Raw genomic sequence first — 12262 nt, forward strand, 5'->3', positions numbered from 1 at the left:
GTATACTCCTCACAGGTTAAGTAGATGTTGCTCACATTTTCTCTTCTTATGTTCCTTAGTGATAACTTGATCATAAATTTACACATAGCTTAAAGGAGAAGGAGGAAAATAAAGTTCTTCTTTGAGCAGCCCCATTCCAAAGGGTATATGATATTGTAAGAGGAGGAGAAAATATTTTACTGAGTACCTAGCCTTGTCTGCTTCTTGTCTAGCCACTAAAATTCAATGTTAATTCTGCTCTTGATAGGCTCATTCCTACCCCAAATATGACAGTTCCAAACCCATCTGGCTACTGCACCCAACTTGAATTGTATGTCTGGGTGACATGCAGTTGTCTCTCAGATTCAGTTGTAGCTCCTTGTGGCCTGGTGATTCATTAACAGAAAGAATACCATCTGTGTTCTCCAACACCTGACAAACCATGGTTTAATATAACCTGGATGGTTGTAGATGAGATGTCCTGTTCTTAAGTATCCCTTGGCCCTTCCACTATCATAGGTCTTAGGAGGGATGGAATGGGAAACTAATTATTCTAAAATCTCAAAGGAGATTTAGTTAACTGAAAAAAGAACATTGCTTTATCTTTCAAGGAGAAAGTAGCATTACACAAACGGAAAGGTACTTGGTGACAAAAGGCATTCTTTCTGGTGGTAATATGTGAGGACAGACACTAGTTAAATAAAGGCTTTAGTGGAAGTGTTGCAGGACAAAGTGAGAAGAGAATTCAGAGCAAAATTAAATATCAGCTCTTTTAAAATAAGAACTACTTGACTAGGTCATCTTGATGTGTCCATTGAAAGATTAGTATATTTTGATGAATAATTTTGAAAGAACTACATCAAAAAGTTAAAACATTCTGCCCAGTGCTGTGGCACTCACCTGTAATCCCAGTGTCTCAGAATGTTGAAGCAGGAGGATCATAAATTCAAAGACAGCTTAAGAAAAGTAGTGAAGACATAAGAAACTTAGTGAGACCCTGTCTCAAAATGAAAAATAATGGGTTGTGGCTCAGTAGGTAAGTGCCCCAGGTTCATTCTCTCATACCCCCACCAAAGTTAAAGCATTCCTTTTTATTACATATATACATACATATATAAATATATACATATATATACATATATACACACACACATTTATATATATACATATACATATTTATGCACACACAAACATCTCCATCTTTGATCCTCTTTTCATTCATTCTCCCATTAGGTGATGTGGACACTATGTGTTCCCCATTATGTGCTTCCTATATTTTTATGTAATTCGGGCCATATGTTGGTTGGTCCAAGGAAGCCATCTTCCTGATGGAGTAAACTAATTCTCCAAGCCAAAGATCTATTTGTAACCATATTTAAAGTAGTTGAAATGAAAACAGCTATAGTTCATTTAAAAGTAGTTTAAAACATGCATGAGGATTTTAAAGTAAATTCTACCAGTAGTGTGGATCTGAAGATCCAGTGCACATGGTGGGGAGGAGGTAGAGAAAGGGGTAGGATTACTTGTTTGAACAGATTTCCTGAAAGGAAGGTGTCCTGTATTTTGGCATTTCTATCAAGCTAGCTTGGGAGTTGTTGACAGTTTTGTTTTAGTACGAGTTTGTCACGTTAAGGGAAAAGCAGGAAGTTAAAAGTGAATGTGGAGAGTAGGGGAGCAAAAGAGATTAGAGGACCATTCTGCCTCCAGAGGGAGTAAAACGGCACTGCCTATAAGAGCAGTTGAAAACTACAGAAGATGTAGATGATATTTTTGTTTTTGTTTTTTGCCCAATGCAGATTTACTCCACATTTCTTCCCATTAAGAGAGGGAGAATTGCTGCCAATGAGTGAGCGGGGTGTTGGCTGAAAGAAGGTGGGACAGAACAGTGCCTCCCCATTGACTGTTGCTACTGTTTGTACTTTTGTAGTTTATATTTCTTTTATTACAGCAGAAACTCAGATTAACTTCCAGATCACAGTTGAAGAATCAGCCAGGTACTTCTGGAAACAGTAAGATAATACTATGGAGCTTCTCAGCTCTGGGTCCTGCAGGCAACATGGCTGCCCTATTCTGTGCAGAAGATTCCTTCTGAAGAGGGCAACCAAATCTGGCTTTCCCAAAGTCACCTCTTGTTACAGCATTTATTGAGTGTCATGGCAATTGTCTTTCTTAAAAACTGTTGACACACTTGTGCTTTCTGTCTCTTGTCATTCTTTATTTAGGAAAAGTAACATTGCCATAGCCAGGTGAAGACCTCTGGAGACCATGACCAAGAAAATAATTGCTGTGATTGGGAGTGAAGCCTGTGGGCTCTCTTCTGCCAAGTGCTGCCTGGATGAAGATTTGGAATCCGTTTGCTTTGAAAGGACTGATGACATTGGAGGGCTTTGTAGATATCAGGTAAATCTCCTTGTCCCTTAATACTTGAAGCCCTCCCTGTAAAGGGTGCATGCAACATTTTATCTCATGTTAGGTAATATGAGAGCTTGACAGTAACTAAACCTGATAAAATTCTGCCTGTTGACTTCTTAACATCCCTCCTGCACCCCACATTTTATGAGGGTTTCTCTTTACCTCTGTTGGCTGCAAAATGCATTGCAGATATCCCTTTTTTTCCTTTTCTACTTTCTATGAAAACTGCAGACAACATATTCATTTCATTAGTTTTTCTGTTTTTCAGAAGAAGGAAACAATCTGGTGAAGCAGGGAGGATGAGTAACAGAACAAAGTATATTAGAAAGCACAAATGGATTAGAAAATGTAGAGTGGTTGCTTCTGATATGTCTTTAAGGTAAATGAGCTAGAATTGCCTGCTAACAACTCCTTCCAGGAATATCCTCCTCCAATCTTCAACATTACTTTTTTATTTAAAAAAAATCCAGGTATTTTTCTGACATTTCTTGTCCTTGAATAAGGTATAAAATTTGATAGTATTGTTTGCTGTAAACTTCTTGCTTTGAGAAGTTCAGGGCTGGGGAGATAGCTCAGCTGGTAGAGTGCTTGCCTCGCGAGCACAAGGCCCTGTGTTCGATCCCCAGTACCGCAAAAAAAAAAAAAGAGAAGTTCAAAGTCCTTTGTCTTCCAGAAGAGGGTAGAGGACACCTGCAAATGGGTTTTCTTGTCTTTACACATACTCAGTTTTAAAGTTAAATTGTTTTAATATGCACTTGCAACCCTGCAACTTGTTAGTAACCATTTACAATATCATCTATTTAAATGGTACCCTTCCTAAGTGCCAGAAAATATCAGTCACCTTCATTGATCCCTAACTTGGTTTACTTTTAAACTCATTTTCTGAAGGAGTGAATGGAATTGAGGTGTCACAGGTATATTTCACATGATAAAAACTAACACAGTGTTGGCCAGCTACTTAAAAGTGGCCTTATGACATTTCTTAGTTGAACAAATGTGTTGTATCATGGATCCATTTTGGGAACTAATTCTGACTATAGTCTTATTCAGATCTAAAATGATCCCCCTTAGCAAATCCCTATACCTTTATCATAATCATATATGGGCTGAAAACCCTGCTAATTTATTTTTAGTAACAGAAAATTCTACTCTTGAAATCCAGTCACACCCTAGTGTAGAGGTTAAGAGCACTGTTTCAGATTCAAAGACTATCATTTACAAGACGTATGGCCTTGGGCAAATCATTGAACCTCTCTGCCCACTGTTTTTTAATCTTTAGGAAGAGATACTAGTAATACCCCCTTTGTACAGTAATCATAGGGAGTAAGTGAATGAATAATTACATCAATCACTTATAAAAGTGACAGCTCTACATATGGTTACATGTCAGTTATTTTTCATGCCTAGAGTGAGATCCCCACATTTTGAGTCTCCTTAAGCATCCTAGCCATTTGGAAATTACTGAACAGCTGGGAAATCAATTGGGGCAGGGATGATGTTGGGAGTGTAGCCATTATTCTGCTGATTATCAGTTTTGTAGTTTTTAAACTCTAAAGGGATTTGAAGTTTAAATCTGCTGACTATACAGCATGGGGATTTCTTTTTTTTATCCTCTGAGCAAAATTTCAACACCTTATAAACTGCTTCTATAAAAAAATAAAGTTTCATCATAATCCTCTAACTTCTCTGACTTTTCTTAACACAGACATACCAATATGGTTCATTATTATATTCTAGAACAAAGAATGATGGCTGGCATATATTTCCTACCCAATATATTTATGTTTAATAAATAGATTTATGAGAAGAAATCTGTCCTGGGTGGCTGCTAAGCATATTTGTGGAGCTACAGACCCTCCTTTTCACATTTTTCAGTTACATAGCTATGGAGACTAAGATATTATAAACATCCTTTAATGGACTGAACATATTTTGCATGCTTCTGGTGGTTATCTTGAGAACTTTTTCCTGAGATGTACTACTCTATCAGTCCGATGATCATTATTTGGAGTCTATTTGTCACTCCATCCCCCAAAGCTTTTTTTATAATTTGTTAGAGGTTTCATATGTAGAATTGATCTAAGCACTTTGAAATTGTACCTCCACTGATAGGTGTCCAATAAGAACACTAGGAATTCAGGGTTTCTATTTTTTATGATAATTTCCTGGGATTCAGTTTATTTTTATGTTCTTCTCAGGTAGTACCACTTGCACTTTCCAATCATGATTCCTTTTTCATTTTTCTATCTGCCAAACAAGTGTTTTCTCAGACACCACCATTTCTATTTTCTGATCATGTTCCACCTACCAAACTGGTATTGTCTTCTCCTTGTACAGCTGAACACCTTCTAATGATAATTATATGAGCTCTCAAGATATTAATTTCAATCAATTCTTGAATTCTTCATTAACATTGAGTAAGATTGATGGTAGAAAGTAGATTGTGATATGATATATATATCAGTTTATTTTGATATTATCTTATAAATAAAATTACTTGAAAAGTTAATAAATTTTTTCAAAATGCTAAGGATTTAATAAGTACTAGATGCTATGAAATAATCTTAATTTTTTTAGTCAAACTGCATATCTAAAAATTATTAAAGCATGCTAAACTGCTTTTCAAACTTTAATGTTCACATGATTTACTGGAGGTTCTCATGAATTAATTTGGCATACAACAAAATTCTCCATTTCTGACAAGCCCTAAGTGATATTTATGCTGATGATCAGATAACTGTTTCACATAGTAAAGTTTTAAAGTATAGACAGATAAACAAATCGATGCCATGTGGGCACAATATAATATAAAATGTAACTATTACTGTTTAATCAGAAAATTAAATAATATATACCCTTTAATAAAATATGTTTTTTAAAAAAACATAATTTTTAAACTCCTCATTTCTCAAAAAAATGGTAAAAAGGAGAATAAGACAATAAATGGATTGAAAAACACTTAAAAGTGTATAGTTTTACACATTTACTACATATTTAAGAATTAATCACTGGGAGAACATTTACAAACAATGATGTCAGTCCATTCATGAGATTCTGGTTGTGTTGATCTGGAGTCCCAATAAAGCTCTCTGCTAGGTAATATAGGAAATATGAACAGTTAAAATGTTAATTAGGGCAGAGATATAGTAACAACCACACCTTAAATGGATACTTTGGTTGAGATAGGTAAAATAAATAAGACTTGAAAGAGGACTCCTGAAAACCTTATTAGTAGTCAGAAAGAAATAATTATGAGGAAAACAAATGAGTATGATCAATTTTGGATTCCTAGACTAAATAATTCTTTAATAAGAATTGGGAGGAAAATAATCCTGAATGTGGACAAATCCAACACTCTGTTTTGTGGATATTTAATGTTTTGTAATACTACTCTCCTAATACTTATTCATTTCTGTAATACAAAGGAAGGAGAGGGTCCAAATTGGTTAATTTGGTTTTATTATAATCAAAAAAAATTAAATGTAATAGATTTGAAAACCTGTGGTTTGTGAAATTTCCATGACAGAATAATAGGCTAGATTCATATTGCATTATTTTATTGGATTACCAACTTAACCCCATGAAGTAATTAGTTGGAAATTTTTGAGGAAGCAACAAGTTTGTGGTAGGAAGGAAGACACTGAATTAGGGATCAATGTCATCTGAACCAGTGCTTCTTTGTTTTCATGTGCATCTGTATCAGTTGTGGATTTTGTTATGTTAGTTCAGATTCAATCAGTCTTGGGAGGGGCCTAAATTCTGCATTTCTAACAATGTCCCTAGTGATCCCATTTGTGCTGGTCCACAGACCATACTTTGGGTCAAAACGATCTAGAACAGTGGTCCTCAAATTTCAGTGGTTTTATCTTAAGCATTGCACTTGTTTTCTTTTTATTTTATGAATAATGCTGACAGTAACATCCTTTAACAATAATCTTTGTTTGCAAGTCTGAATATTTCTTTAAAAAGCTATGTAAATTTCATGGATTTTTACATATATTGCAAAGTTACTCAGAAAATATTGTACTAACTTATACTCTCCCTAGTATATTTTGATCTAACTCATTTTTACTCATTTAAATGACTGTTATCCAGCAATAAAAACAATGGGTAAATAACTTACATTGGAAAGAGACTTAGTACATTTTCTTGAGAGCAATGTCTCAATATATATGAAAATTCTTGAGACTTATTCATTCAGCTGGGAAGTTCTCACTTGGAATTTCTTGTGATTGCCAGCCAATGAGTGCTAAGACTGAATTTGATATGACTACTTTGTTCACATATTTAGAACTTTACGTGGGATAGCTAGAATTTCTGGGAGAGATTTGAATATTTCTCTATCCTAGATATTTTCTTCCATATGCCTAGCTTGGTCTTCCTAACAGTATTGTGGTCTCAATGTAGTTGGAGTTTTTACAGCAAATATTTAGAATATCCCCATAAATCCATATGTTCAAGTCTTGGTATCCAATGCAGCATTGTCCAGAGGCGGGTCTTTTGGAAAGTGATTCACTCATTAGTGTTCTGACATCATCAATGGATTAATTCATTGACAACTGAATAAATTACTAGGCAGTGGTAGAAAATGTAGGCAGGTGGGACATGGTTGAAAAGCAGATCACGGATTCAGGGGGAGTTACACTTGGGGACTCTATCTTGTCCTGGGCCTCTTCCTCCAAACCCTGCTTTCTGGTTACCATGAGCAGAGAAGCTTTCCTCTGCCATACCCTTCCACCATGAGTTTCACCTTACCTGAAAGCAAAAGCAGTGGAGCTGAAACCTATGAATCCATGAGCCAAAGGAATTCTTTCTCATTGTCAAGTATTTGGGTCACAGCTACAAAAGCTAACTTCTTTCATGGCTTCTGGGTTCCACCAAAGAGAGCCTTCTAAGACACCTAGGTGGAAGCTGCAAGGCTACTTATAACTTAGCATTGAAAGTCATTCAGTGCCATTTTGACGGTATACTGTTGGTCAAGAGCAAGTCATATAGATACTGATATTCAAGGGGAAGGAACTACACAGAGGTACAAGTACTGGAAGATGTGTGGAGGTGGTGTATTTGTGTCATTTGTTTGAATTGCATTTATTTCAGGAAATTTTCAACTGTTCACTGGCTATTTGTAAATCATGAAATTAGTTCTCAAGTTGCCGTGAATATTTCTAATTTACTGCAGGAAAGTCCTGAAGAAGGGAGAGTCAGTATTTACAAATTGGTGATCATCAATACTTCTAAGGAGATGATGTGCTTCAGTGACTTACAGCATCCTAGATCATTATCTTAACTTCATGTACAATTCCCAGGTCCTCAAGTATTTCAGGATGTATAACAAAGACTTCAACCTTTTAAAGTATATCCAGTTCAAGGTAGGCAGTTTTTTCAGTGTCTTTGTGTTTGAAGTTCTTCATCAAGTAAATGAATAATGTGGTTTTATTTACCAGTGCTTATGTGTAAATATAAGCTTGATATGCTCAAGTACAAACACTCCACTCTTTGTTCTCTCCCTAAAATACTCCTGGGAAGGTCTCTCATATATTTTGGCTGCAGATACGGAAAGATACCTGCCACCAGTATTTTCATTATCTTCATTTCACACTCTATTTACAATAAAGGAAATGAGGGGAATGAATAGGAATGGGAACTTTAAATATTTCTGGTTCCACAAATTTTCCATTACTGCTTTATTCTTTTATACTGTCTGAGGCACTTTTAAATATGTTACTTTATGTGATCACCAAAACAACCTGGTGAAGTACCTAGTGACTGGGAAGATATTGAGGAAACAAAGAAGTTAAAACCAGTGGAGAGCGTAGATACCGAATTAGGAATCAAAACCCCAAATTCTGGCTCTTTTTCTTACCACTAATTAACTTGTGACCTGAGATGAGTTAGCTTCTCAACTTCAATGTATCATAATTTTCTTTTTATGTAAAAGAAGATGATTGCACTTTATGACTTTTGGTTTGATTCCTTCCTTCTCTAAAGTCTGCTGTGATTTTCCCTTAATTTATAATCCTGATCATAAACAGACAAATCACCTGACCCAAACCTTCTGCCTTTTTCTGTTTATCACCAATAATAAAATGGTAACATCTGGTGACAATTTTCAAAGCCAGTCATTTACAGCCAGGTGGTGCATCTCTGACCTAAGTGACAGTTCTTGAACAAGTTTGTTACTGTACTAAGCAGTCATGATGTAAAGACAAAAAAAATAAAGTAACTTAACTAAGTATCTGTGTTTAAAGACACAGAAAAATGAAGAAAATTATTATTATACATATAAGTAATAAACCAAGTGATAAGTGCTATAGAGATCTATACATTGCACCTCAGAGAGGGATGTTTAACCCATCAGGGAAGAGGTATCAAGTAGCAGGAAAGATTTTTAGAGAAGATAATGTCCAAGCTGAGTCTTGAGTAGAAAGGAGTCTACCAAATGAAGAAGGAATAAAAGGATGATCCAAGTAGAAGCAACAGCTTGTTGAAAAACACATGACAGGAACTATATATAGTACAGGGTGGTGAAAGTTTAGTGTTTCTATTATTCAACCAAGACATTATAGCCAAGGCCCTACAAGCTCATTGGAAGGCATTCTTGATGTTTCTTTAGGCTGGAAGAGTAACCCATATTTATTGCTTTTTTTAAATAAAAATTATACCACTGATTCCCCTATCTCACAGCCTCTTTCTCTATAATTACTTGTAAAGTGGTCATATGTAAAAGGCAAAGAGAGATTTCTTTAAAAAAATAAGAGCCACTGAAATATTTTTCTGCTTTAACTTGAAAGGGAACCTCATAGTCACAAGTTTGAGATTAGTCAAAGAGAACAGGATTTGGCTGTCAGAAGACATCAGAGCATTTGGGGATGTCTGGGGTTAGTGGAGGAATAGGTGTTTAGTGCACGGAGTGTCACAGTAGTACAGGAGAACTTCAGGATTTATTTAGGTGCTACAATGTCTTAAGGCAGAGAGTAAAAATCCTCACAAATCCTACTTTTCTATAGGCACAGAAGAGTACATTAGTCTGTCTACTCCATTTTACTTTATCTGCCTTATAGAAGTCTTCTCACTCGGACCACAACCTCAAACAAAACTGTTCTTTATAGAGTATTAAAATCAAATATTCTTGCAAGGACCCTAATGATGTGATGGTACCTGTGGTATCAACATTTTGTGTAACATTTTGCAGGATAAGTCATGTCTGGTAAGATATACACTCTAACTGCTACAGTTACACTCCCCTTTGTATGTGGACTTTTATTTCATGCCACTGTGTACAGTGTGAAGAAGAGGTCTGATTTTTCTAGTTCAGGCAAATGGGAGTTGGTCATTGAGTGTAAAGGGAAAAGGAAGGTTAATGTGTTTGAGGGAGTCATGGTTTGCACTGGCCATCACACTAATGCTCACTTACCCCTGAAAAGCTTTCCAGGTGAGTGACCTACCAGAAAGGAGGATGACCCTTAAGCCATGCCTTTGACACTAAGGAATAGAAGGTTCTGGTCCATGTATTTCTGACAAGTAGAGCATGATTGTATTTAGTTTCACAATGACTTTGGTCTTCTTAAGGATCTAAAAGAAAGACTGTGGAACTCTTACCCAGCATTGGTTCAGATGTGAAATTTTTTAGTGATTGAGGAAACAAACAAATATTGAGTTTCTAAGTTTTAAATGAAAGCTTGAATAATTTAGTTTCATTTTGGGGCCTGAATTTTCTTTTTTTTTAAAAATGCACTTTGTGTATATCCTAGAGTATACAGCAACATATATACTCCAATTGAAATGGGAGTATGTATCTAAGGGAATGAAAAGACAAAAGAGAATGGCAGTTTTCTGAGTCAGTTTGTGTTTGTGAGTCTGCAAATACGAAATACAAACTACTTATGACAAAGTAATCACAAGTTACTATTCTGGGGCTATGGAAGAAAAAATAAGCAAAAGTATTCAGAATGACAAGAATAGCTGAATAAAGGGAGATCATATGGAGAATACATGCTTCAACTTTAAATTCTACAAAAAATGATTTTAAAATGATATCCATCATATAAACTATCATTAAAAAATTATTTTCTGTTCTTTTGCAGGAATTGAGAAGTTCAAAGGACAGTACTTCTATAGTCAAGACTATAAAAACCCAGAAGCATTTGCTGGAAAATGAGTATTATTGTTGGGAATTCTGGAGGAGATCTTGTTGCAGAGATTAGCTAAACAGCCAAGCAGGTTTGAGTCAATGATTTACTTTGCTTGATTCTATCTTCAGTCTTATCAAGAAGGTAGACCCAACAGAGTATGGATGACTGCACATAGCCCATCAATAGCAGTGGCAAATATGAGGTTTGATTTCATTGCTTCAATTGGCATCATGATTGATGCTAATGGAGGGGCATGATTACTGGTTAGAGTTCCACTATTCAGTTGGCTTTATACTAAGGAATAAGTTCACTGCTTCAGGCTGCACTCAGAGTCCCAGTTAGGGCTGGGGTTGTAGCTCAGTGGCAAAGTGCTGGCCTGGCATGTGTGAAGCACTGGGTTCCATCCTTAGCATCACAGAAAAATAAATAAAACAAAGGCATACTGTCCATCTACAACTACAAAAAAAAATTTTTAAAGAATCCTAGTTAGCCTCTTCTTGGATTTGATGAAGACCAGATATTTTCTGGAAGAGGTTGTGTAAATGCAATATTGAGAGTGTGAATTTTCCATTGGCCAAAAGAAATGCCATGTTCTCATATAAAGGAAGGCACATTTTGGTAATTAAAAATTTTTACTTAACTGGATGGTGGGTGAGTTTCCCTTTTGCCCCTCAAATGGAAAAAGAAAAGAAGCAATCTAATCTTCCCAAAAACATATAGATATCAGCACTTACCCACTGAGCAACTTCCACAGCCCTTTTTATATTTTATTTAGATACAGGGTCTCACTGTGGTGATTAGGGCCTTGCTAAATTGCTGTGGCTGACTTTGAACTCATGATCCTCCAGCCTCAGCCTCTGGAGCCACTGGGATTATAGGCATGTGCCACTGAGCTGAGCCTATTCCATGATTTCTCATGAGTCCTATTGTTTGTAAGTACTAGTGAAGTTCAGAGGATGGAGAGGGAATTCTCAGCCTTAAAGGTCAGTGGTATTCTCATAGAGGAAGCCAAATTTATCTGGATCTTGAAAATGAATGGGCTGAGGAGAATTTAAAAGAGAAGAACTTTTCAAGCACATTAACTTTAAACAAAAACATAGTGGTGGATCACAGTGAGATATATTCTTGGACAGTGGGAAGGAAAATGGCAGGAAATTTTTTAAAAAGATTGTACAGAACTAAAATGCCACACTAGTGAGATTGAGCTTAATCTTGAATAAAGTGGGAGTGCTTTCAGATTATGAGCCAGAATGATGACAGTAAACAATATATTCCATGCCTTAGTTATTCCTCAACACCAGGAGTGGTGCTTGGATCCTGAATCATGTAGGGGACCATAGATATCCTTTTGATGTGTTATACTTTTCTCAACTTAAACATCTTATATCAAAGATATGTGGCCAAGCATTAACAAATAAATTTTTGGAAAAAGTATGTATCAAAGATTTGATCATGAAGTTTGGCCTGAAACCTAAACACAGGTATGTTCTCAGGATGGGAATGGAGTTGGTATTGGCTAAGATACAAGAACAAGAATTGTTCACACAGGCTAACAGAACTATCTCAACCCATACATTAAGACAACCCAGAGAATCTGAAATTAAATTTTTACCTTATCAACCACAGAAGACCAAGATCTGCTGATCTAAAGGATTTCTGTCACTTATTCGCATTGCCATTAACCATTTTCTTATTCTGTCAGGTATCAGTTCTTTTTATATTGTGCTCAACAACAACAA

The 12262-nt window shown here is 35.9% G+C and overlaps 1 pseudogene across 1 annotated transcript in view; it reads left to right on the top strand.

Annotated features, from left to right (window-relative positions):
* Positions 1-1750: 1750 nt before the first annotated feature.
* Positions 1751-12262, top strand: part of LOC306652477 (flavin-containing monooxygenase 5-like) — a 518541-nt pseudogene continuing 508029 nt past the window's right edge. The window contains exons 1-7 of the transcript XR_013766676.1: positions 1751-1825; positions 1928-1988; positions 2202-2379; positions 7571-7760; positions 9661-9823; positions 10476-10611; positions 11808-12004. The product of XR_013766676.1 is annotated as a flavin-containing monooxygenase 5-like (transcript). The remainder of the gene's footprint in view (positions 1826-1927; positions 1989-2201; positions 2380-7570; positions 7761-9660; positions 9824-10475; positions 10612-11807; positions 12005-12262) is intronic.

Source organism: Sciurus vulgaris, assembly GCF_902686455.1.
Source record: "Sciurus vulgaris genome assembly, contig: HiC_scaffold_238_arrow_ctg1, whole genome shotgun sequence".
In the NCBI taxonomy this organism is placed as follows: Eukaryota; Metazoa; Chordata; class Mammalia; order Rodentia; family Sciuridae; genus Sciurus; species Sciurus vulgaris.